Source organism: Ascidia mentula, chromosome 4 (assembly GCF_947561715.1).
Source record: "Ascidia mentula chromosome 4, kaAscMent1.1, whole genome shotgun sequence".
In the NCBI taxonomy this organism is placed as follows: Eukaryota; Metazoa; Chordata; class Ascidiacea; order Phlebobranchia; family Ascidiidae; genus Ascidia; species Ascidia mentula.
In genome coordinates this window covers 13975212-14000386 of record NC_138569.1, presented here as the reverse complement: position 1 = coordinate 14000386, position 25175 = coordinate 13975212, and the positions used below count along the sequence as shown (strand labels likewise).

The window sequence follows — 25175 nt, the reverse complement described above, 5'->3', positions numbered from 1 at the left end:
CGTCCGATTGAAAGTGGAGTGGATCGCAAGTTACACAAAGGTTTATTTCCTACTTTCTAGTCACGTGAACATCATCTCAGACGTGCATATCCGTCAAAACAATCCTCCCCGTCGGGGAATCGAACCCCGGTCTCCCGCGTGACAGGCGGGGATACTCACCACTATACTAACGAGGACATGCCAAGGATCGTATGGTGACTGTGCAAACTTTTTCACATGCAATCACACATCAGCTTAAGCATTGCATTGTGTTGGTTTCGTCGGTCAGAAAATAATTTTTTGTTGTTTTTTCACGAATTACTTTTTAACAATATAACCCAAAGTATATTAAACGATATACAACCACGGCTCGTTGGTCTGGGGGTTTGATTCTCGCTTTGGGTGCGAGAGGTCCCGGGTTCAAATCCCGGACGAGCCCGAAGTTCTTTGAAGCCTCTTTTGTTGAAATAAGTGCATGCTTAGATTGTCAGTGACGCAGTTTGCGACGACTCTTTGAAATTCCAGTTGGTTGGCACGTTTCGCAAGCGAGCGAAAAGATGAAGCGGACACGGGGCGCCGATAAGAAACTTGAAGGTTATTCAGAAAAACAACACTGAGATAACGCGCGTTGATGGATGATGAAAGAACTCAATGGCGAGTTTCTCTCTTTTTTTCTACTTCCACTCTTCAACAATTAATATAAAATGGCTGCCACAAAAGTTGGATCCATTAACAACTCGCATCAACTCCTATTGGACAAAACAAGAATATATTTTTACTTTGAAACGCGCAATACATCACGAGCAAGTAATGCATACATTCGTCGAAAGTGAAGAAATTCTTCTTCTCAGCATGGTAAGTGGCCCAAAAGCATGTAAATTATGTAAAGTTTCGAAAATTGACTATTAAATTGGTCAAGAGATCTATCGACGATTGTTTGACAAGTTTCTTTTTGCATGTGTGCAGGTCCTGAAAGAAACGCTTCAGGTTGACTCTCGACCAAGAAGAATCATCACTAAAGTTTCAAAGCGCACAACTAGCCAGAAAGTATGTGTATATCCACCGGAGCTAAACTGCAGCACTCCAAAGTCAAGAAAACGATCCCGCCTCGATGATGATGCCGACTCTTCGTCTCAACGTAACAGTATTACGCAGGATCGCCACCACAATCCCACAAGCAAGCGTATACGAAAATGTGAAAGAATCTTTACAAATGCAAGCCGACCATCAACAAATTCTTCAAGTGTCCCGCTGTCAAGAATTTCAGCATTCATGCCCATATCGGACGTCGATTCCAGTCCTAAATCGTCCTCTTCGTGCGCCTCACTTATGTCTAAAGTGCTCCGAAAGCAACACGGCAGACATTGTCGGCATTTGATGAGGGCCTGTGCGTAATAAGATGTTTATTACCTGCGCCAAACAAACGTGGTTGTACAACGAAAAGTTTCATCTCGTTCACTCGTGAATCTCGCGTATTTATCACCATACGTTGTTGCCATTTTTATCCGCCCATGCAATATCTGCGTTGACATTACTGTGCAGGAAATCTATACACGCATTCTTCTTCTTACCAGTGCTGACATTATATTTGCTATTGTTCCTTTTAAATAAATTATGAACATGAAATAAGCACGATTCGGCCATTCGGCATGTGAGAAATGCAATGGAATATATTTCTGATAAAATTTCTCCCCGTCGGGGAATCGACCCCCGGTCTCCCGCGTGACAGGCGGGGATACTTACCACTATACTAACGAGGACTGAAGCACATGTCCAACAATCTGACATTTAATCTAAATCACTGTGTCTTGGCTAACAAAAAGCATACGCAACTCCAGCGTCTTCAAAAGATAAGGCACATTTGGAACGGACAATATTCCGTGACAACGAAAAATTGACAAAGGATTAAGGATCCATGTATACCCGGATTTTGTGCCGAAGCAACGAAATTGATTGAAACTATACTGCTAAGTTTTACCTCATTACTTGATCTTTCCAAAAATGTCAACCACTGCAGCTGGAAAGAATAGTTGACAATTATCACAAGCATAAATGTGTCAGATCCACAACGATGATTGAATCAACAAAAAACGCTTTTTGCTGATTGAGAATTGACAGAGGGCAACAAGATATTGCGCGAGCATAATCTTTTCAGTGCCATCGTCCGATTGAAAGTGGAGTGGATCGCAAGTTACACAAAGGTTTATTTCCTACTTTCTAGTCACGTGAACATCATCTCAGACGTGCATATCCGTCAAAACAATCCTCCCCGTCGGGGAATCGAACCCCGGTCTCCCGCGTGACAGGCGGGGATACTCACCACTATACTAACGAGGACATGCCAAGGATCGTATGGTGACTGTGCAAACTTTTTCACATGCAATCACACATCAGCTCAAGCATTGCATTGTGTTGGTTTCGTCGGTCAGAAAATAATTTTTTGTTGTTTTTTCACGAATTACTTTTTAACAATATAACCCAAAGTATATTAAACGATATACAACCACGGCTCGTTGGTCTAGGGGTTTGATTCTCGCTTTGGGTGCGAGAGGTCCCGGGTTCAAATCCCGGACGAGCCCGAAGTTCTTTGAAGCCTCTTTTGTTGAAATAAGTGCATGCTTAGATTGTCAGTGACGCAGTTTGCGACGACTCTTTGAAATTCCAGTTGGTTGGCACGTTTCGCAAGCGAGCGAAAAGATGAAGCGGACACGGGGCGCCGATAAGAAACTTGAAGGTTATTCAGAAAAACAACACTGAGATAACGCGCGTTGATGGATGATGAAAGAACTCAATGGCGAGTTTCTCTCTTTTTTTCTACTTCCACTCTTCAACAATTAATATAAAATGGCTGCCACAAAAGTTGGATCCATTAACAACTCGCATCAACTCCTATTGGACAAAACAAGAATATATTTTTACTTTGAAACGCGCAATACATCACGAGCAAGTAATGCATACATTCGTCGAAAGTGAAGAAGTTCTTCTTCTCAGCATGGTAAGTGGCCCAAAAGCATGTAAATTATGTAAAGTTTCGAAAATTGACTATTAAATTGGTCAAGAGATCTATCGACGATTGTTTGACAAGTTTCTTTTTGCATGTGTGCAGGTCCTGAAAGAAACGCTTCAGGTTGACTCTCGACCAAGAAGAATCATCACTAAAGTTTCAAAGCGCACAACTAGCCAGAAAGTATGTGTATATCCACCGGAGCTAAACTGCAGCACTCCAAAGTCAAGAAAACGATCCCGCCTCGATGATGATGCCGACTCTTCGTCTCAACGTAACAGTATTACGCAGGATCGCCACCACAATCCCACAAGCAAGCGTATACGAAAATGTGAAAGAATCTTTACAAATGCAAGCCGACCATCAACAAATTCTTCAAGTGTCCCGCTGTCAAGAATTTCAGCATTCATGCCCATATCGGACGTCGATTCCAGTCCTAAATCGTCCTCTTCGTGCGCCTCACTTATGTCTAAAGTGCTCCGAAAGCAACACGGCAGACATTGTCGGCATTTGATGAGGGCCTGTGCGTAATAAGATGTTTATTACCTGCGCCAAACAAACGTGGTTGTACAACGAAAAGTTTCATCTCGTTCACTCGTGAATCTCGCGTATTTATCACCATACGTTGTTGCCATTTTTATCCGCCCATGCAATATCTGCGTTGACATTACTGTGCAGGAAATCTATACACGCATTCTTCTTCTTACCAGTGCTGACATTATATTTGCTATTGTTCCTTTTAAATAAATTATGAACATGAAATAAGCACGATTCGGCCATTCGGCATGTGAGAAATGCAATGGAATATATTTCTGATAAAATTTCTCCCCGTCGGGGAATCGAACCCCGGTCTCCCGCGTGACAGGCGGGGATACTTACCACTATACTAACGAGGACTGAAGCACATGTCCAACAATCTGACATTTAATCTAAATCACTGTGTCTTGGCTAACAAAAAGCATACGCAACTCCAGCGTCTTCAAAAGATAAGGCACATTTGGAACGGACAATATTCCGTGACAACGAAAAATTGACAAAGGATTAAGGATCCATGTATACCCGGATTTTGTGCCGAAGCAACGAAATTGATTGAAACTATACTGCTAAGTTTTACCTCATTACTTGATCTTTCCAAAAATGTCAACCACTGCAGCTGGAAAGAATAGTTGACAATTATCACAAGCATAAATGTGTCAGATCCACAACGATGATTGAATCAACAAAAAACGCTTTTTGCTGATTGAGAATTGACAGAGGGCAACAAGATATTGCGCGAGCATAATCTTTTCAGTGCCATCGTCCGATTGAAAGTGGAGTGGATCGCAAGTTACACAAAGGTTTATTTCCTACTTTCTAGTCACGTGAACATCATCTCAGACGTGCATATCCGTCAAAACAATCCTCCCCGTCGGGGAATCGAACCCCGGTCTCCCGCGTGACAGGCGGGGATACTCACCACTATACTAACGAGGACATGCCAAGGATCGTATGGTGACTGTGCAAACTTTTTCACATGCAATCACACATCAGCTCAAGCATTGCATTGTGTTGGTTTCGTCGGTCAGAAAATAATTTTTTGTTGTTTTTTCACGAATTACTTTTTAACAATATAACCCAAAGTATATTAAACGATATACAACCACGGCTCGTTGGTCTAGGGGTATGATTCTCGCTTTGGGTGCGAGAGGTCCCGGGTTCAAATCCCGGACGAGCCCGAAGTTCTTTGAAGCCTCTTTTGTTGAAATAAGAGCATGCTTAGATTGTCAGTGATGCAGTTTGCGACGACTCTTTGAAATTCCAGTTGGTTGGCACGTTTCGCAAGCGAGCGAAAAGATGAAGCGGACACGGGGCGCCGATAAGAAACTTGAAGGTTATTCAGAAAAACAACACTGAGATAACGCGCGTTGATGGATGATGAAAGAACTCAATGGCGAGTTTCTCTCTTTTTTTCTACTTCCACTCTTCAACAATTAATATAAAATGGCTGCCACAAAAGTTGGATCCATTAACAACTCGCATCAACTCCTATTGGACAAAGCAAGAATATATTTTTACTTTGAAACGCGCAATACATCACGAGCAAGTAATGCATACATTCGTCGAAAGTGAAGAAGTTCTTCTTCTCAGCATGGTAAGTGGCCCAAAAGCATGTAAATTATGTAAAGTTTCGAAAATTGACTATTAAATTGGTCAAGATATCTATCGACGATTGTTTGACAAGTTTCTTTTTGCATGTGTGCAGGTCCTGAAAGAAACGCTTCAGGTTGACTCTCGACCAAGAAGAATCATCACTAAATTTTCAAAGCGCACAACTAGCCAGAAAGTATGTGTCTTTCCACCGGAGCTAAACTGCAGCACTCCAAAGTCAAGAAAACGATCCCGCCTCGATGATGATGCCGACTCTTCGTCTCAACGTAACAGTATTACGCAGGATCGCCACCACAATCCCACAAGCAAGCGTATACGAAAATGTGAAAGAATCTTTACAAATGCAAGCCGACCATCAACAAATTCTTCAAGTGTCCCGCTGTCAAGAATTTCAGCATTCATACCCATATCGGACGTCGATTCCAGTCCTAAATCGTCTTCTTCGTGCGCCTCACTTATGTCTAAAGTGCTCCGAAAGCAACACGGCAGACATTGTCGGCATTTGATGAGGGCCTGTGCGTAATAAGAGGTTTATTACCTGCGCCAAACAAACGTGGTTGTACAACGAAAAGTTTCATCTCGTTCACTCGTGAATCTCGCGTATTTATCACCATACGTTGTTGCCATTTTTATCCGCCCATGCAATATCTGCGTTGACATTACTGTGCAGGAAATCTATACACGCATTCTTCTTCTTACCAGTGCTGACATTATATTTGCTATTGTTCCTTTTAAATAAATTATGAACATGAAATAAGCACGATTCGGCCATTCGGCATGTGACAAATGCAATGGAATATATTTCTGATAAAATTTCTCCCCGTCGGGGAATCGAACCCCGGTCTCCCGCGTGACAGGCGGGGATACTTACCACTATACTAACGAGGACTGAAGCACATGTCCAACAATCTGACATTTAATCTAAATCACTGTGTCTTGGCTAACAAAAAGCATACGCAACTCCAGCGTTTTCAAAAGATAAGGCACATTTGGAACGGACAATATTCCGTGACAACGAAAAATTGACAAAGGATTAAGGATCCATGTATACCCAGATTTTGTGCCGAAGCAACGAAATTGATTGAAACTATACTGCTAAGTTTTACCTCATTACTTGATCTTTCCAAAAATGTCAACCACTGCAGCTGGAAAGAATAGTTGACAATTATCACAAGCATAAATGTGTCAGATCCACAACGATGATTGATTCAACAAAAAACGCTTTTTGCTGATTGACAATTGACAGAGGGCAACAAGATATTGCGCGAGCATAATCTTTTCAGTGCCATCGTCCGATTGAAAGTGGAGTGGATCGCAAGTTACACAAAGGTTTATTTCCTACTTTCTAGTCACGTGAACATCATCTCAGACGTGCATATCCGTCAAAACAATCCTCCCCGTCGGGGAATCGAACCCCGGTCTCCCGCGTGACAGGCGGGGATACTCACCACTATACTAACGAGGACATGCCAAGGATCGTATGGTGACTGTGCAAACTTTTTCACATGCAATCACACATCAGCTCAAGCATTGCATTGTGTTGGTTTCGTCGGTCAGAAAATAATTTTTTGTTGTTTTTTCACGAATTACTTTTTAACAATATAACCCAAAGTATATTAAACGATATACAACCACGGCTCGTTGGTCTAGGGGTATGATTCTCGCTTTGGGTGCGAGAGGTCCCGGGTTCAAATCCCGGACGAGCCCGAAGTTCTTTGAAGCCTCTTTTGTTGAAATAAGAGCATGCTTAGATTGTCAGTGATGCAGTTTGCGACGACTCTTTGAAATTCCAGTTGGTTGGCACGTTTCGCAAGCGAGCGAAAAGATGAAGCGGACACGGGGCGCCGATAAGAAACTTGAAGGTTATTCAGAAAAACAACACTGAGATAACGCGCGTTGATGGATGATGAAAGAACTCAATGGCGAGTTTCTCTCTTTTTTTCTACTTCCACTCTTCAACAATTAATATAAAATGGCTGCCACAAAAGTTGGATCCATTAACAACTCGCATCAACTCCTATTGGACAAAGCAAGAATATATTTTTACTTTGAAACGCGCAATACATCACGAGCAAGTAATGCATACATTCGTCGAAAGTGAAGAAGTTCTTCTTCTCAGCATGGTAAGTGGCCCAAAAGCATGTAAATTATGTAAAGTTTCGAAAATTGACTATTAAATTGGTCAAGAGATCTATCGACGATTGTTTGACAAGTTTCTTTTTGCATGTGTGCAGGTCCTGAAAGAAACGCTTCAGGTTGACTCTCGACCAAGAAGAATCATCACTAAATTTTCAAAGCGCACAACTAGCCAGAAAGTATGTGTCTTTCCACCGGAGCTAAACTGCAGCACTCCAAAGTCAAGAAAACGATCCCGCCTCGATGATGATGCCGACTCTTCGTCTCAACGTAACAGTATTACGCAGGATCGCCACCACAATCCCACAAGCAAGCGTATACGAAAATGTGAAAGAATCTTTACAAATGCAAGCCGACCATCAACAAATTCTTCAAGTGTCCCGCTGTCAAGAATTTCAGCATTCATACCCATATCGGACGTCGATTCCAGTCCTAAATCGTCTTCTTCGTGCGCCTCACTTATGTCTAAAGTGCTCCGAAAGCAACACGGCAGACATTGTCGGCATTTGATGAGGGCCTGTGCGTAATAAGAGGTTTATTACCTGCGCCAAACAAACGTGGTTGTACAACGAAAAGTTTCATCTCGTTCACTCGTGAATCTCGCGTATTTATCACCATACGTTGTTGCCATTTTTATCCGCCCATGCAATATCTGCGTTGACATTACTGTGCAGGAAATCTATACACGCATTCTTCTTCTTACCAGTGCTGACATTATATTTGCTATTGTTCCTTTTAAATAAATTATGAACATGAAATAAGCACGATTCGGCCATTCGGCATGTGACAAATGCAATGGAATATATTTCTGATAAAATTTCTCCCCGTCGGGGAATCGAACCCCGGTCTCCCGCGTGACAGGCGGGGATACTTACCACTATACTAACGAGGACTGAAGCACATGTCCAACAATCTGACATTTAATCTAAATCACTGTGTCTTGGCTAACAAAAAGCATACGCAACTCCAGCGTCTTCAAAAGATAAGGCACATTTGGAACGGACAATATTCCGTGACAACGAAAAATTGACAAAGGATTAAGGATCCATGTATACCCAGATTTTGTGCCGAAGCAACGAAATTGATTGAAACTATACTGCTAAGTTTTACCTCATTACTTGATCTTTCCAAAAATGTCAACCACTGCAGCTGGAAAGAATAGTTGACAATTATCACAAGCATAAATGTGTCAGATCCACAACGATGATTGATTCAACAAAAAACGCTTTTTGCTGATTGACAATTGACAGAGGGCAACAAGATATTGCGCGAGCATAATCTTTTCAGTGCCATCGTCCGATTGAAAGTGGAGTGGATCGCAAGTTACACAAAGGTTTATTTCCTACTTTCTAGTCACGTGAACATCATCTCAGACGTGCATATCCGTCAAAACAATCCTCCCCGTCGGGGAATCGAACCCCGGTCTCCCGCGTGACAGGCGGGGATACTCACCACTATACTAACGAGGACATGCCAAGGATCGTATGGTGACTGTGCAAACTTTTTCACATGCAATCACACATCAGCTCAAGCATTGCATTGTGTTGGTTTCGTCGGTCAGAAAATAATTTTTTGTTGTTTTTTCACGAATTACTTTTTAACAATATAACCCAAAGTATATTAAACGTTATACAACCACGGCTCGTTGGTCTAGGGGTTTGATTCTCGCTTTGGGTGCGAGAGGTCCCGGGTTCAAATCCCGGACGAGCCCGAAGTTCTTTGAAGCCTCTTTTGTTGAAATAAGTGCATGCTTAGATTGTCAGTGACGCAGTTTGCGACGACTCTTTGAAATTCCAGTTGGTTGGCACGTTTCGCAAGCGAGCGAAAAGATGAAGCGGACACGGGGCGCCGATAAGAAACTTGAAGGTTATTCAGAAAAACAACACTGAGATAACGCGCGTTGATGGATGATGAAAGAACTCAATGGCGAGTTTCTCTCTTTTTTTCTACTTCCACTCTTCAACAATTAATATAAAATGGCTGCCACAAAAGTTGGATCCATTAACAACTCGCATCAACTCCTATTGGACAAAACAAGAATATATTTTTACTTTGAAACGCGCAATACATCACGAGCAAGTAATGCATACATTCGTCGAAAGTGAAGAAGTTCTTCTTCTCAGCATGGTAAGTGGCCCAAAAGCATGTAAATTATGTAAAGTTTCGAAAATTGACTATTAAATTGGTCAAGAGATCTATCGACGATTGTTTGACAAGTTTCTTTTTGCATGTGTGCAGGTCCTGAAAGAAACGCTTCAGGTTGACTCTCGACCAAGAAGAATCATCACTAAAGTTTCAAAGCGCACAACTAGCCAGAAAGTATGTGTCTTTCCACCGGAGCTAAACTGCAGCACTCCAAAGTCAAGAAAACGACCCGCCTCGATGATGATGCCGACTCTTCGTCTCAACGTAACAGTATTACGCAGGATCGCCACCACAATCCCACAAGCAAGCGTATACGAAAATGTGAAAGAATCTTTACAAATGCAAGCCGACCATCAACAAATTCTTCAAGTGTCCCGCTGTCAAGAATTTCAGCATTCATACCCATATCGGACGTCGATTCCAGTCCTAAATCGTCCTCTTCGTGCGCCTCACTTATGTCTAAAGTGCTCCGAAAGCAACACGACAGACATTGTCGGCATTTGATGAGGGCCTGTGCGTAATAAGAGGTTTATTACCTGCGCCAAACAAACGTGGTTGTACAACGAAAAGTTTCATCTCGTTCACTCGTGAATCTCGCGTATTTATTACCATACGTTGTTGCCATTTTTATCCGCCCATGCAATATCTGCGTTGACATTACTGTGCAGGAAATCTATACACGCATTCTTCTTCTTACCAGTGCTGACATTATATTTGCTATTGTTCCTTTTAAATAAATTATGAACATGAAATAAGCACGATTCGGCCATTCGGCATGTGACAAATGCAATGGAATATATTTCTGATAAAATTTCTCCCCGTCGGGGAATCGAACCCCGGTCTCCCGCGTGACAGGCGGGGATACTTACCACTATACTAACGAGGACTGAAGCACATGTCCAACAATCTGACATTTAATCTAAATCACTGTGTCTTGGCTAACAAAAAGCATACGCAACTCCAGCGTCTTCAAAAGATAAGGCACATTTGGAACGGACAATATTCCGTGACAACGAAAAATTGACAAAGGATTAAGGATCCATGTATACCCGGATTTTGTGCCGAAGCAACGAAATTGATTGAAACTATACTGCTAAGTTTTACCTCATTACTTGATCTTTCCAAAAATGTCAACCACTGCAGCTGGAAAGAATAGTTGACAATTATCACAAGCATAAATGTGTCAGATCCACAACGATGATTGAATCAACAAAAAACGCTTTTTGCTGATTGAGAATTGACAGAGGGCAACAAGATATTGCGCGAGCATAATCTTTTCAGTGCCATCGTCCGATTGAAAGTGGAGTGGATCGCAAGTTACACAAAGGTTTATTTCCTACTTTCTAGTCACGTGAACATCATCTCAGACGTGCATATCCGTCAAAACAATCCTCCCCGTCGGGGAATCGAACCCCGGTCTCCCGCGTGACAGGCGGGGATACTCACCACTATACTAACGAGGACATGCCAAGGATCGTATGGTGACTGTGCAAACTTTTTCACATGCAATCACACATCAGCTCAAGCATTGCATTGTGTTGGTTTCGTCGGTCAGAAAATAATTTTTTGTTGTTTTTTCACGAATTACTTTTTAACAATATAACCCAAAGTATATTAAACGATATACAACCACGGCTCGTTGGTCTAGGGGTATGATTCTCGCTTTGGGTGCGAGAGGTCCCGGGTTCAAATCCCGGACGAGCCCGAAGTTCTTTGAAGCCTCTTTTGTTGAAATAAGTGCATGCTTAGATTGTCAGTGACGCAGTTTGCGACGACTCTTTGAAATTCCAGTTGGTTGGCACGTTTCGCAAGCGAGCGAAAAGATGAAGCGGACACGGGGCGCCGATAAGAAACTTGAAGGTTATTCAGAAAAACAACACTGAGATAACGCGCGTTGATGGATGTTGAAAAAACTCAATGGCGAGTTTCTCTCTTTTTTTCTACTTCCACTCTTCAACAATTAATATAAAATGGCTGCCACAAAAGTTGGATCCATTAACAACTCGCATCAACTCCTATTGGACAAAACAAGAATATATTTTTACTTTGAAACGCGCAATACATCACGAGCAAGTAATGCATACATTCGTCGAAAGTGAAGAAGTTCTTCTTCTCAGCATGGTAAGTGGCCCAAAAGCATGTAAATTATGTAAAGTTTCGAAAATTGACTATTAAATTGGTCAAGAGATCTATCGACGATTGTTTGACAAGTTTCTTTTTGCATGTGTGCAGGTCCTGAAAGAAACGCTTCAGGTTGACTCTCGACCAAGAAGAATCATCACTAAAGTTTCAAAGCGCACAACTAGCCAGAAAGTATGTGTCTTTCCACCGGAGCTAAACTGCAGCACTCCAAAGTCAAGAAAACGATCCCGCCTCGATGATGATGCCGACTCTTCGTCTCAACGTAACAGTATTACGCAGGATCGCCACCACAATCCCACAAGCAAGCGTATACGAAAATGTGAAAGAATCTTTACAAATGCAAGCCGACCATCAACAAATTCTTCAAGTGTCCCACTGTCAAGAATTTCAGCATTCATACCCATATCGGACGTCGATTGCAGTCCTAAATCGTCCTCTTCGTGCGCCTCACTTATGTCTAAAGTGCTCCGAAAGCAACACGGCAGACATTGTCGGCATTTGATGAGGGCCTGTGCGTAATAAGAGGTTTATTACCTGCGCCAAACAAACGTGGTTGTACAACGAAAAGTTTCATCTCGTTCACTCGTGAATCTCGCGTATTTGTCACCATACGTTGTTGCCATTTTTATCCGCCCATGCAATATCTGCGTTGACATTACTGTGCAGGAAATGTATACACGCATTCTTCTTCTTGCCAGTGCTGACATTATATTTGCTATTGTTCCTTTTGAATAAATTATGAACATGAAATAAGCACGATTCGGCCATTCGGCATGTGACAAATGCAATGGAATATATTTCTGATAAAATTTCTCCCCTTCGGGGAATCGAACCGCGGTCTCCCGCGTGACAGGCGGGGATACTTACCACTATACTAACGAGGACTGAAGCACATGTCCAACAATCTGACATTTAATCTAAATCACTGTGTCTTGGCTAACAAAAAGCATACGCAACTCCAGCGTCTTCAAAAGATAAGGCACATTTGGAACGGACAATATTCCGTGACAACGAAAAATTGACAAAGGATTAAGGATACATGTATACACAGATTTTGTGCCGAAGCAACGAAATTGATTGAAACTATACTGCTAAGTTTTACCTCATTACTTGATCTTTCCAAAAATGTCAACCACTGCAGCTGGAAAGAATAGTTGACAATTATCACAAGCATAAATGTGTCAGATCCACAACGATAATTGATTCAACAAAAAACGCTTTTTGCTGATTGAGAATTGACAGAGGGCAACAAGATATTGCGCGAGCATAATCTTTTCAGTGCCATCGTCCGATTAAAAGTGGAGTGGATCGCAAGCTACACAAAGGTTTATTTCCTACTTTCTAGTCACGTGAACATCATCTCAGACGTGCATATCCGTCAAAACAATCCTCCCCGTCGGGGAATCGAACCCCGGTCTCCCGCGTGACAGGCGGGGATACTCACCACTATACTAACGAGGACATGCCAAGGATCGTATGGTGACTGTGCAAACTTTTTCACATGCAATCACACATCAGCTCAAGCATTGCATTGTGTTGGTTTCGTCGGTCAGAAAATAATTTTTTGTTGTTTTTTCACGAATTACTTTTTAACAATATAACCCAAAGTATATTAAACGATATACAACCACGGCTCGTTGGTCTAGGGGTATGATTCTCGCTTTGGGTGCGAGAGGTCCCGGGTTCAAATCCCGGACGAGCCCGAAGTTCTTTGAAGCCTCTTTTGTTGAAATAAGTGCATGCTTAGATTGTCAGTGACGCAGTTTGCGACGACTCTTTGAAATTCCAGTTGGTTGGCACGTTTCGCAAGCGAGCGAAAAGATGAAGCGGACACGGGGCGCCGATAAGAAACTTGAAGGTTATTCAGAAAAACAACACTGAGATAACGCGCGTTGATGGATGATGAAAGAACTCAATGGCGAGTTTCTTTCTTTTTTTCTACTTCCACTCTTCAACAATTAATATAAAATGGCTGCCACAAAAGTTGTATCCATTAACAACTCGCATCAACTCCTATTGGACAAAACAAGAATATATTTTTACTTTGAAACGCGCAATACATCACGAGCAAGTAATGCATACATTCGTCGAAAGTGAAGAAGTTCTTCTTCTCAGCATGGTAAGTGGCCCAAAAGCATGTAAATTATGTAAAGTTTCGAAAATTGACTATTAAATTGGTCAAGAGATCTATCGACGATTGTTTGACAAGTTTCTTTTTGCATGTGTGCAGGTCCTGAAAGAAACGCTTCAGGTTGACTCTCGACCAAGAAGAATCATCACTAAAGTTTCAAAGCGCACAACTAGCCAGAAAGTATGTGTCTTTCCACCGGAGCTAAACTGCAGCACTCCAAAGTCAAGAAAACGATCCCGCCTCGATGATGATGCCGACTCTTCGTCTCAACGTAACAGTATTACGCAGGATCGCCACCACAATCCCACAAGCAAGCGTATACGAAAATGTGAAAGAATCTTTACAAATGCAAGCCGACCATCAACAAATTCTTCAAGTGTCCCGCTGTCAAGAATTTCAGCATTCATGCCCATATCGGACGTCGATTCCAGTCCTAAATCGTCCTCTTCGTGCGCCTCACTTATGTCTAAAGTGCTCCGAAAGCAACACGGCAGACATTGTCGGCATTTGATGAGGGCCTGTGCGTAATAAGAGGTTTATTACCTGCGCCAAACAAACGTGGTTGTACAACGAAAAGTTTCATCTCGTTCACTCGTGAATCTCGCGTATTTATCACCATACGTTGTTGCCATTTTTATCCGCCCATGCAATATCTGCGTTGACATTACTGTGCTGGAAATGTATACACGCATTCTTCTTCTTGCCAGTGCTGACATTATATTTGCTATTGTTCCTTTTAAATAAATTATGAACATGAAATAAGTACGATTCGGCCATTCGGCATGTGACAAATGCAATGGAATATATTTCTGATAAAATTTCTCCCCGTCGGGGAATCGAACCCCGGTCTCCCGCGTGACAGGCGGGGATACTTACCACTATACTAACGAGGACTGAAGCACATGTCCAACAATCTGACATTTAATCAAAATCACTGTGTCTTGGCTAACAAAAAGCATACGCAACTCCAGCGTCTTCAAAAGATATGGCACATTTGGAACGGACAATATTCCGTGACAACGAAAAATTGACAAAGGATTAAGGATACATGTATACACAGATTTTGTGCCGAAGCAACGAAATTGATTGAAACTATACTGCTAAGTTTTACCTCATTACTTGATCTTTCCAAAAATGTCAACCACTGCAGCTGGAAAGAATAGTTGACAATTATCACAAGCATAAATGTGTCAGATCCACAACGATAATTGATTCAACAAAAAACGCTTTTTGCTGATTGAGAATTGACAGAGGGCAACAAGATATTGCGCGAGCATAATCTTTTCAGTGCCATCGTCCGATTAAAAGTGGAGTGGATCGCAAGCTACACAAAGGTTTATTTCCTACTTTCTAGTCACGTGAACATCATCTCAGACGTGCATATCCGTCAAAACAATCCTCCCCGTCGGGGAATCGAACCCCGGTCTCCCGCGTGACAGGCGGGGATACTCACCACTATACTAACGAGGACATGCCAAGGATCGTATGGTGACTGTGCAAACTTTTTCACATGCAATCACACATCAGCTCAAGCATTGCATTGTGTTGGTTTCGTCGGTCAGAAAATAATTTTTTGTTGTTTTTTCACGAATTACTTTTTAACAATATAACCCAAAGTATATTAAACGATATACAACCACGGCTCGTTGGTCTAGGGGTATGATTCTCGCTTTGGGTGCGAGAGGTCCCGGGTTCAAATCCCGGACGAGCCCGAAGTTCTTTGAAGCCTCTTTTGTTGAAATAAGTGCATGCTTAGATTGTCAGTGACGCAGTTTGCGACGAATCTTTGAAATTCCTGTTGGTTGGCACGTTTCGCAAGCGAGCGAAAAGATGAAGCGGACACGGGGCGCCGATAAGAAACTTGAAGGTTATTCAGAAAAACAACACTGAGATAACGCGCGTTGATGGATGATGAAAGAACTCAATGGCGAGTTTCTCTCTTTTTTTCTACTTCCACTCTTCAACAATTAATATAAAATGGCTGCCACAAAAGTTGGATCCACTTACAACTCGCATCAACTCCTATTGGACAAAACAAGAATATATTTTTACTTTGAAACGCGCAATACATCACGAGCAAGTAATGCATACATTCGTCGAAAGTGAAGAAGTTCTTCTTCTCAGCATGGTAAGTGGCCCAAAAGCATGTAAATTATGTAAAGTTTCGAAAATTGACTATTAAATTGGTCAAGAGATCTATCGACGATTGTTTGACAAGTTTCTTTTTGCATGTGTGCAGGTCCTGAAAGAAACGCTTCAGGTTGACTCTCGACCAAGAAGAATCATCACTAAAGTTTCAAAGCGCACAACTAGCCAGAAAGTATGTGTCTTTCCACCGGAGCTAAACTGCAGCACTCCAAAGTCAAGAAAACGATCCCGCCTCGATGATGATGCCGACTCTTCGTCTCAACGTAACAGTATTACGCAGGATCGCCACCACAATCCCACAAGCAAGCGTATACGAAAATGTGAAAGAATCTTTACAAATGCAAGCCGACCATCAACAAATTCTTCAAGTGTCCCGCTGTCAAGAATTTCAGCATTCATGCCCATATCGGACGTCGATTCCAGTCCTAAATCGTCCTCTTCGTGCGCCTCACTTATGTCTAAAGTGCTCCGAAAGCAACACGGCAGACATTGTCGGCATTTGATGAGGGCCTGTGCGTAATAAGAGGTTTATTACCTGCGCCAAACAAACGTGGTTGTACAACGAAAAGTTTCATCTCGTTCACTCGTGAATCTCGCGTATTTATCACCATACGTTGTTGCCATTTTTATCCGCCCATGCAATATCTGCGTTGACATTACTGTGCAGGAAATCTATACACGCATTCTTCTTCTTACCATTGCTGACATTATATTTGCTATTGTTCCTTTTAAATAAATTATGAACATGAAATAAGCACGATTCGGCCATTCGGCATGTGACAAATGCAATGGAATATATTTCTGATAAAATTTCTCCCCGTCGGGGAATCGAACCCCGGTCTCCCGCGTGACAGGCGGGGATACTTACCACTATACTAACGAGGACTGAAGCACATGTCCAACAATCTGACATTTAATCTAAATCACTGTGTCTTGGCTAACAAAAAGCATACGCAACTCCAGCGTCTACAAAAGATAAGGCACATTTGGAACGGACAATATTCCGTGACAACGAAAAATTGACAAAGGATTAAGGATCCATGTATACCCAGATTTTGTGCCGAAGCAACGAAATTGATTGAAACTATACTGCTAAGTTTTACCTCATTACTTGATCTTTCCAAAAATGTCAACCACTGCAGCTGGAAAGAATAGTTGACAATTATCACAAGCATAAATGTGTCAGATCCACAACGATGATTGATTCAACAAAAAACGCTTTTTGCTGATTGAGAATTGACAGAGGGCAACCAGATATTGCGCGAGCATAATCTTTTCAGTGCCATCGTCCGATTGAAAGTGGAGTGGATCGCAAGTTACACAAAGGTTTATTTCCTACTTTCTAGTCACGTGAACATCATCTCAGACGTGCATATCCGTCAAAACAATCCTCCCCGTCGGGGAATCGAACCCCGGTCTCCCGCGTGACAGGCGGGGATACTTACCACTATACTAACGAGGACATGCCAAGGATCGTATGGTGACTGTGCAAACTTTTTCACATGCAATCACACATCAGCTCAAGCATTGCATTGTGTTGGTTTCGTCGGTCAGAAAATAATTTTTTGTTGTTTTTTCACGAATTACTTTTTAACAATATAACCCAAAGTATATTAAACGATATACAACCACGGCTCGTTGGTCTAGGGGTATGATTCTCGCTTTGGGTGCGAGAGGTCCCGGGTTCAAATCCCGGACGAGCCCGAAGTTCTTTGAAGCCTCTTTTGTTGAAATAAGAACATGCTTAGATTGTCAGTGACCCAGTTTGCGACGACTCTTTGAAATTCCAGTTGGTTGGCACGTTTCGCAAGCGAGCGAAAAGATGAAGCGGACACGGGGCGCCGATAAGAAACTTGAAGGTTATTCAGAAAAACAACACTGAGATAACGCGCGTTGATGTATGATGAAAGAACTCAATGGCGAGTTTCTCTCTTTTTTTCTACTTCCACTCTTCAACAATTAATATAAAATGGCTGCCACAAAAGTTGGATCCACTTACAACTCGCATCAACTCCTATTGGACAAAACAAGAATATATTTTTACTTTGAAACGCGCAATACATCACGAGCAAGTAATGCATACATTCGTCGAAAGTGAAGAAGTTCTTCTTCTCAGCATGGTAAGTGGCCCAAAAGCATGTAAATTATGTAAAGTTTCGAAAATTGACTATTAAATTGGTCAAGAGATCTATCGACGATTGTTTGACAAGTTTCTTTTTGCATGTGTGCAGGTCCTGAAAGAAACGCTTCAGGTTGACTCTCGACCAAGAAGAATCATCACTAAAGTTTCAAAGCGCACAACTAGCCAGAAAGTATGTGTCTTTCCACCGGAGCTAAACTGCAGCACTCCAAAGTCAAGAAAACGATCCCGCCTCGATGATGATGCCGACTCTTCGTCTCAACGTAACAGTATTACGCAGGATCGCCACCACAATCCCACAAGCAAGCGTATACGAAAATGTGAAAGAATCTTTACAAATGCAAGCCGACCATCAACAAATTCTTCAAGTGTCCCGCTGTCAAGAATTTCAGCATTCATGCCCATATCGGACGTCGATTCCAGTCCTAAATCGTCCTCTTCGTGCGCCTCACTTATGTCTAAAGTGCTCCGAAAGCAACACGGCAGACATTGTCGGCATTTGATGAGGGCCTGTGCGTAATAAGAGGTTTATTACCTGCGCCAAACAAACGTGGTTGTACAACGAAAAGTTTCATCTCGTTCACTCGTGAATCTCGCGTATTTATCACCATACGTTGTTGCCATTTTTATCCGCCCATGCAATATCTGCGTTGACATTACTGTGCAGGAAATCTATACACGCATTCTTCTTCTTACCATTGCTGACATTATATTTGCTATTGTTCCTTTTAAATAAATTATGAACATGAAATAAGCACGATTCGGCCATTCGGCATGTGACAAATGCAATGGAATATATTTCTGATAAAATTTCTCCCCGTCGGGGAATCGAACCCCGGTCTCCCGCGTGACAGGCGGGGATACTTACCACTATACTAACGAGGACTGAAGCACATGTCCAACAATCTGACATTTAATCTAAATCACTGTGTCTTGGCTAACAAAAAGCATACGCAACTCCAGCGTCTACAAAAGATAAGGCACATTTGGAACGGACAATATTCCGTGACAACGAAAAATTGACAAAGGATTAAGGATCCATGTATACCCAGATTTTGTGCCGAAGCAACGAAATTGATTGAAACTATACTGCTAAGTTTTACCTCATTACTTGATCTTTCCAAAAATGTCAACCACTGCAGCTGGAAAGAATAGTTGACAATTATCACAAGCATAAATGTGTCAGATCCACAACGATGATTGATTCAACAAAAAACGCTTTTTGCTGATTGAGAATTGACAGAGGGCAACAAGATATTGCGCGAGCATAATCTTTTCAGTGCCATCGTCCGATTGAAAGTGGAGTGGATCGCAAGTTACACAAAGGTTTATTTCCTACTTTCTAGTCACGTGAACATCATCTCAGACGTGCATATCCGTCAAAACAATCCTCCCCGTCGGGGAATCGAACCCCGGTCTCCCGCGTGACAGGCGGGGATACTCACCACTATACTAACGAGGACATGCCAAGGATCGTATGGTGACTGTGCAAACTTTTTCACATGCAATCACACATCAGCTCAAGCATTGCATTGTGTTGGTTTCGTCGGTCAGAAAATAATTTTTTGTTGTTTTTTCACGAATTACTTTTTAACAATATAACCCAAAGTATATTAAACGATATACAACCACGGCTCGTTGGTCTAGGGGTATGATTCTCGCTTTGGGTGCGAGAGGTCCCGGGTTCAAATCCCGGACGAGCCCGAAGTTCTTTGAAGCCTCTTTTGTTGAAATAAGAACATGCTTAGATTGTCAGTGACCCAGTTTGCGACGACTCTTTGAAATTCCAGTTGGTTGGCACGTTTCGCAAGCGAGCGAAAAGATGAAGCGGACACGGGGCGCCGATAAGAAACTTGAAGGTTATTCAGAAAAACAACACTGAGATAACGCGCGTTGATGGATGATGAAAGAACTCAATGGCGAGTTTCTCTCTTTTTTTCTACTTCCACTCTTCAACAATTAATATAAAATGGCTGCCACAAAAGTTGGATCCACTTACAACTCGCATCAACTCCTATTGGACAAAACAAGAATATATTTTTACTTTGAAACGCGCAATACATCACGAGCAAGTAATGCATACATTCGTCGAAAGTGAAGAAGTTCTTCTTCTCAGCATGGTAAGTGGCCCAAAAGCATGTAAATTATGTAAAGTTTCGAAAATTGACTATTAAATTGGTCAAGAGATCTATCGACGATTGTTTGACAAGTTTCTTTTTGCATGTGTGCAGGTCCTGAAAGAAACGCTTCAGGTTGACTCTCGACCAAGAAGAATCATCACTAAAGTTTCAAAGCGCACAACTAGCCAGAAAGTATGTGTCTTTCCACCGGAGCTAAACTGCAGCACTCCAAAGTCAAGAAAACGATCCCGCCTCGATGATGATGCCGACTCTTCGTCTCAACGTAACAGTATTACGCAGGATCGCCACCACAATCCCACAAGCAAGCGTATACGAAAATGTGAAAGAATCTTTACAAATGCAAGCCGACCATCAACAAATTCTTCAAGTGTCCCGCTGTCAAGAATTTCAGCATTCATGCCCATATCGGACGTCGATTCCAGTCCTAAATCGTCCTCTTCGTGCGCCTCACTTATGTCTAAAGTGCTCCGAAAGCAACACGGCAGACATTGTCGGCATTTGATGAGGGCCTGTGCGTAATAAGAGGTTTATTACCTGCGCCAAACAAACGTGGTTGTACAACGAAAAGTTTCATCTCGTTCACTCGTGAATCTCGCGTATTTATCACCATACGTTGTTGCCATTTTTATCCGCCCATGCAATATCTGCGTTGACATTACTGTGCAGGAAATCTATACACGCATTCTTCTTCTTACCATTGCTGACATTATATTTGCTATTGTTCCTTTTAAATAAATTATGAACATGAAATAAGCACGATTCGGCCATTCGGCATGTGACAAATGCAATGGAATATATTTCTGATAAAATTTCTCCCCGTCGGGGAATCGAACCCCGGTCTCCCGCGTGACAGGCGGGGATACTTACCACTATACTAACGAGGACTGAAGCACATGTCCAACAATCTGACATTTAATCTAAATCACTGTGTCTTGGCTAACAAAAAGCATACGCAACTCCAGCGTCTACAAAAGATAAGGCACATTTGGAACGGACAATATTCCGTGACAACGAAAAATTGACAAAGGATTAAGGATCCATGTATACCCAGATTTTGTGCCGAAGCAACGAAATTGATTGAAACTATACTGCTAAGTTTTACCTCATTACTTGATCTTTCCAAAAATGTCAACCACTGCAGCTGGAAAGAATAGTTGACAATTATCACAAGCATAAATGTGTCAGATCCACAACGATGATTGATTCAACAAAAAACGCTTTTTGCTGATTGAGAATTGACAGAGGGCAACAAGATATTGCGCGAGCATAATCTTTTCAGTGCCATCGTCCGATTGAAAGTGGAGTGGATCGCAAGTTACACAAAGGTTTATTTCCTACTTTCTAGTTACGTGAACATCATCTCAGACGTGCATATCCGTCAAAACAATCCTCCCCGTCGGGGAATCGAACCCCGGTCTCCCGCGTGACAGGCGGGGATACTCACCACTATACTAACGAGGACATGCCAAGGATCGTATGGTGACTGTGCAAACTTTTTCACATGCAATCACACATCAGCTCAAGCATTGCATTGTGTTGGTTTCGTCGGTCAGAAAATAATTTTTTGTTGTTTTTTCACGAATTACTTTTTAACAATATAACCCAAAGTATATTAAACGATATACAACCACGGCTCGTTGGTCTAGGGGTATGATTCTCGCTTTGGGTGCGAGAGGTCCCGGGTTCAAATCCCGGACGAGCCCGAAGTTCTTTGAAGCCTCTTTTGTTGAAATAAGAACATGCTTAGATTGTCAGTGACCCAGTTTGCGACGACTCTTTGAAATTCCAGTTGGTTGGCACGTTTCGCAAGCGAGCGAAAAGATGAAGCGGACACGGGGCGCCGATAAGAAACTTGAAGGTTATTCAGAAAAACAACACTGAGATAACGCGCGTTGATGGATGATGAAAGAACTCAATGGCGAGTTTCTCTCTTTAGTTCTACTTCCACTCTTCAACAATTAATATAAAATGGCTGCCACAAAAGTTGGATCCATTAACAACTCGCATCAACTCCTATTGGACAAAACAAGAATATATTTTTACTTTGAAACGCGCAATACATCACGAGCAAGTAATGCATACATTCGTCGAAAGTGAAGAAGTTCTTCTTCTCAGCATGGTAAGTGGCCCAAAAGCATGTAAATTATGTAAAGTTTCGAAAATTGACTATTAAATTGGTCAAGAGATCTATCGACGATTGTTTGACAAGTTTCTTTTTGCATGTGTGCAGGTCCTGAAAGAAACGCTTCAGGTTGACTCTCGACCAAGAAGAATCATCACTAAAGTTTCAAAGCGCACAACTAGCCAGAAAGTATGTGTCTTTCCACCGGAGCTAAACTGCAGCACTCCAAAGTCAAGAAAACGATCCCGCCTCGATGATGATGCCGACTCTTCGTCTCAACGTAACAGTATTACGCAGGATCGCCACCACAATCCCACAAGCAAGCGTATACGAAAATGTGAAAGAATCTTTACAAATGCAAGCCGACCATCAACAAATTCTTCAAGTGTCCCGCTGTCAAGAATTTCAGCATTCATGCCCATATCGGACGTCGATTCCAGTCCTAAATCGTCCTCTTCGTGCGCCTCACTTATGTCTAAAGTGCTCCGAAAGCAACACGGCAGACATTGTCGGCATTTGATGAGGGCCTGTGCGTAATAAGAGGTTTATTACCTGCGCCAAACAAACGTGGTTGTACAACGAAAAGTTTCATCTCGTTCACTCGTGAATCTCGCGTATTTGTCACCATACGTTGTTGCCATTTTTATCCGCCCATGCAATATCTGCGTTGACATTACTGTGCAGGAAATCTATACACGCATTCTTCTTCTTACCATTGCTGACATTATATTTGCTATTGTTCCTTTTAAATAAATTATGAACATGAAATAAGCACGATTCGGCCATTCGGCATGTGACAAATGCAATGGAATATATTTCTGATAAAATTTCTCCCCGTCGGGGAATCGAACCCCGGTCTCCCGCGTGACAGGCGGGGATACTTACCACTATACTAACGAGGACTGAAGCACATGTCCAACAATCTGACATTTAATCAAAATCACTGTGTCTTGGCTAACAAAAAGCATACGCAACTCCAGCGTCTTCAAAAGATATGGCACATTTGGAACGGACAATATTCCGTGACAACGAAAAATTGACAAAGGATTAAGGATACATGTATACACAGATTTTGTGCCGAAGCAACGAAATTGATTGAAACTATACTGCTAAGTTTTACCTCATTACTTGATCTTTCCAAAAATGTCAACCACTGCAGCTGGAAAGAATAGTTGACAATTATCACAAGCATAAATGTGTCAGATCCACAACGATAATTGATTCAACAAAAAACGCTTTTTGCTGATTGAGAATTGACAGAGGGCAACAAGATATTGCGCGAGCATAATCTTTTCAGTGCCATCGTCCGATTAAAAGTGGAGTGGATCGCAAGCTACACAAAGGTTTATTTCCTACTTTCTAGTCACGTGAACATCATCTCAGACGTGCATATCCGTCAAAACAATCCTCCCCGTCGGGGAATCGAACCCCGGTCTCCCGCGTGACAGGCGGGGATACTCACCACTATACTAACGAGGACATGCCAAGGATCGTATGGTGACTGTGCAAACTTTTTCACATGCAATCACACATCAGCTCAAGCATTGCATTGTGTTGGTTTCGTCGGTCAGAAAATAATTTTTTGTTGTTTTTTCACGAATTACTTTTTAACAATATAACCCAAAGTATATTAAACGATATACAACCACGGCTCGTTGGTCTAGGGGTATGATTCTCGCTTTGGGTGCGAGAGGTCCCGGGTTCAAATCCCGGACGAGCCCGAAGTTCTTTGAAGCCTCTTTTGTTGAAATAAGTGCATGCTTAGATTGTCAGTGACGCAGTTTGCGACGAATCTTTGAAATTCCTGTTGGTTGGCACGTTTCGCAAGCGAGCGAAAAGATGAAGCGGACACGGGGCGCCGATAAGAAACTTGAAGGTTATTCAGAAAAACAACACTGAGATAACGCGCGTTGATGGATGATGAAAGAACTCAATGGCGAGTTTCTCTCTTTTTTTCTACTTCCACTCTTCAACAATTAATATAAAATGGCTGCCACAAAAGTTGGATCCACTTACAACTCGCATCAACTCCTATTGGACAAAACAAGAATATATTTTTACTTTGAAACGCGCAATACATCACGAGCAAGTAATGCATACATTCGTCGAAAGTGAAGAAGTTCTTCTTCTCAGCATGGTAAGTGGCCCAAAAGCATGTAAATTATGTAAAGTTTCGAAAATTGACTATTAAATTGGTCAAGAGATCTATCGACGATTGTTTGACAAGTTTCTTTTTGCATGTGTGCAGGTCCTGAAAGAAACGCTTCAGGTTGACTCTCGACCAAGAAGAATCATCACTAAAGTTTCAAAGCGCACAACTAGCCAGAAAGTATGTGTCTTTCCACCGGAGCTAAACTGCAGCACTCCAAAGTCAAGAAAACGATCCCGCCTCGATGATGATGCCGACTCTTCGTCTCAACGTAACAGTATTACGCAGGATCGCCACCACAATCCCACAAGCAAGCGTATACGAAAATGTGAAAGAATCTTTACAAATGCAAGCCGACCATCAACAAATTCTTCAAGTGTCCCGCTGTCAAGAATTTCAGCATTCATGCCCATATCGGACGTCGATTCCAGTCCTAAATCGTCCTCTTCGTGCGCCTCACTTATGTCTAAAGTGCTCCGAAAGCAACACGGCAGACATTGTCGGCATTTGATGAGGGCCTGTGCGTAATAAGAGGTTTATTACCTGCGCCAAACAAACGTGGTTGTACAACGAAAAGTTTCATCTCGTTCACTCGTGAATCTCGCGTATTTATCACCATACGTTGTTGCCATTTTTATCCGCCCATGCAATATCTGCGTTGACATTACTGTGCAGGAAATCTATACACGCATTCTTCTTCTTACCATTGCTGACATTATATTTGCTATTGTTCCTTTTAAATAAATTATGAACATGAAATAAGCACGATTCGGCCATTCGGCATGTGACA

At 42.1% G+C, this 25175-nt stretch overlaps 27 non-coding genes across 27 annotated transcripts; 12 read left to right on the top strand and 15 right to left on the bottom strand.

Moving 5' to 3' along the window:
* Positions 1-104: 104 nt before the first annotated feature.
* On the bottom strand, positions 105-176 carry Trnad-guc (transfer RNA aspartic acid (anticodon GUC)). Its single transcript has one exon. It is a non-coding gene; the product is annotated as a tRNA-Asp (tRNA).
* A 170-nt stretch (positions 177-346) lies between these two features.
* Positions 347-418, top strand: Trnap-ugg (transfer RNA proline (anticodon UGG)). The gene has a single exon. It is a non-coding gene; the product is annotated as a tRNA-Pro (tRNA).
* Positions 419-2244: 1826 nt separating this feature from the next.
* Positions 2245-2316, bottom strand: Trnad-guc (transfer RNA aspartic acid (anticodon GUC)). The gene has a single exon. It is a non-coding gene; the product is annotated as a tRNA-Asp (tRNA).
* A 170-nt stretch (positions 2317-2486) lies between these two features.
* Trnap-ugg (transfer RNA proline (anticodon UGG)) lies at positions 2487-2558 on the top strand. Its single transcript has one exon. It is a non-coding gene; the product is annotated as a tRNA-Pro (tRNA).
* Positions 2559-3807: 1249 nt separating this feature from the next.
* On the bottom strand, positions 3808-3879 carry Trnad-guc (transfer RNA aspartic acid (anticodon GUC)). The gene has a single exon. It is a non-coding gene; the product is annotated as a tRNA-Asp (tRNA).
* A 505-nt stretch (positions 3880-4384) lies between these two features.
* Trnad-guc (transfer RNA aspartic acid (anticodon GUC)) lies at positions 4385-4456 on the bottom strand. The gene has a single exon. It is a non-coding gene; the product is annotated as a tRNA-Asp (tRNA).
* A 170-nt stretch (positions 4457-4626) lies between these two features.
* On the top strand, positions 4627-4698 carry Trnap-ugg (transfer RNA proline (anticodon UGG)). The gene has a single exon. It is a non-coding gene; the product is annotated as a tRNA-Pro (tRNA).
* A 1249-nt stretch (positions 4699-5947) lies between these two features.
* Positions 5948-6019, bottom strand: Trnad-guc (transfer RNA aspartic acid (anticodon GUC)). The gene has a single exon. It is a non-coding gene; the product is annotated as a tRNA-Asp (tRNA).
* A 505-nt stretch (positions 6020-6524) lies between these two features.
* On the bottom strand, positions 6525-6596 carry Trnad-guc (transfer RNA aspartic acid (anticodon GUC)). The gene has a single exon. It is a non-coding gene; the product is annotated as a tRNA-Asp (tRNA).
* Positions 6597-6766: 170 nt separating this feature from the next.
* Trnap-ugg (transfer RNA proline (anticodon UGG)) lies at positions 6767-6838 on the top strand. The gene has a single exon. It is a non-coding gene; the product is annotated as a tRNA-Pro (tRNA).
* A 1249-nt stretch (positions 6839-8087) lies between these two features.
* Trnad-guc (transfer RNA aspartic acid (anticodon GUC)) lies at positions 8088-8159 on the bottom strand. The gene has a single exon. It is a non-coding gene; the product is annotated as a tRNA-Asp (tRNA).
* Positions 8160-8664: 505 nt separating this feature from the next.
* On the bottom strand, positions 8665-8736 carry Trnad-guc (transfer RNA aspartic acid (anticodon GUC)). Its single transcript has one exon. It is a non-coding gene; the product is annotated as a tRNA-Asp (tRNA).
* A 170-nt stretch (positions 8737-8906) lies between these two features.
* Positions 8907-8978, top strand: Trnap-ugg (transfer RNA proline (anticodon UGG)). The gene has a single exon. It is a non-coding gene; the product is annotated as a tRNA-Pro (tRNA).
* Positions 8979-10226: 1248 nt separating this feature from the next.
* Trnad-guc (transfer RNA aspartic acid (anticodon GUC)) lies at positions 10227-10298 on the bottom strand. Its single transcript has one exon. It is a non-coding gene; the product is annotated as a tRNA-Asp (tRNA).
* A 505-nt stretch (positions 10299-10803) lies between these two features.
* Positions 10804-10875, bottom strand: Trnad-guc (transfer RNA aspartic acid (anticodon GUC)). The gene has a single exon. It is a non-coding gene; the product is annotated as a tRNA-Asp (tRNA).
* Positions 10876-11045: 170 nt separating this feature from the next.
* Positions 11046-11117, top strand: Trnap-ugg (transfer RNA proline (anticodon UGG)). The gene has a single exon. It is a non-coding gene; the product is annotated as a tRNA-Pro (tRNA).
* Positions 11118-12943: 1826 nt separating this feature from the next.
* Positions 12944-13015, bottom strand: Trnad-guc (transfer RNA aspartic acid (anticodon GUC)). The gene has a single exon. It is a non-coding gene; the product is annotated as a tRNA-Asp (tRNA).
* Positions 13016-13185: 170 nt separating this feature from the next.
* On the top strand, positions 13186-13257 carry Trnap-ugg (transfer RNA proline (anticodon UGG)). The gene has a single exon. It is a non-coding gene; the product is annotated as a tRNA-Pro (tRNA).
* A 1249-nt stretch (positions 13258-14506) lies between these two features.
* On the bottom strand, positions 14507-14578 carry Trnad-guc (transfer RNA aspartic acid (anticodon GUC)). The gene has a single exon. It is a non-coding gene; the product is annotated as a tRNA-Asp (tRNA).
* Positions 14579-15083: 505 nt separating this feature from the next.
* Positions 15084-15155, bottom strand: Trnad-guc (transfer RNA aspartic acid (anticodon GUC)). The gene has a single exon. It is a non-coding gene; the product is annotated as a tRNA-Asp (tRNA).
* Positions 15156-15325: 170 nt separating this feature from the next.
* On the top strand, positions 15326-15397 carry Trnap-ugg (transfer RNA proline (anticodon UGG)). The gene has a single exon. It is a non-coding gene; the product is annotated as a tRNA-Pro (tRNA).
* Positions 15398-16646: 1249 nt separating this feature from the next.
* Positions 16647-16718, bottom strand: Trnad-guc (transfer RNA aspartic acid (anticodon GUC)). Its single transcript has one exon. It is a non-coding gene; the product is annotated as a tRNA-Asp (tRNA).
* A 505-nt stretch (positions 16719-17223) lies between these two features.
* On the bottom strand, positions 17224-17295 carry Trnad-guc (transfer RNA aspartic acid (anticodon GUC)). Its single transcript has one exon. It is a non-coding gene; the product is annotated as a tRNA-Asp (tRNA).
* A 170-nt stretch (positions 17296-17465) lies between these two features.
* Trnap-ugg (transfer RNA proline (anticodon UGG)) lies at positions 17466-17537 on the top strand. Its single transcript has one exon. It is a non-coding gene; the product is annotated as a tRNA-Pro (tRNA).
* Positions 17538-19605: 2068 nt separating this feature from the next.
* On the top strand, positions 19606-19677 carry Trnap-ugg (transfer RNA proline (anticodon UGG)). The gene has a single exon. It is a non-coding gene; the product is annotated as a tRNA-Pro (tRNA).
* Positions 19678-21745: 2068 nt separating this feature from the next.
* Positions 21746-21817, top strand: Trnap-ugg (transfer RNA proline (anticodon UGG)). The gene has a single exon. It is a non-coding gene; the product is annotated as a tRNA-Pro (tRNA).
* A 2068-nt stretch (positions 21818-23885) lies between these two features.
* Positions 23886-23957, top strand: Trnap-ugg (transfer RNA proline (anticodon UGG)). Its single transcript has one exon. It is a non-coding gene; the product is annotated as a tRNA-Pro (tRNA).
* The last annotated feature ends 1218 nt before the right edge of the window (positions 23958-25175 follow it).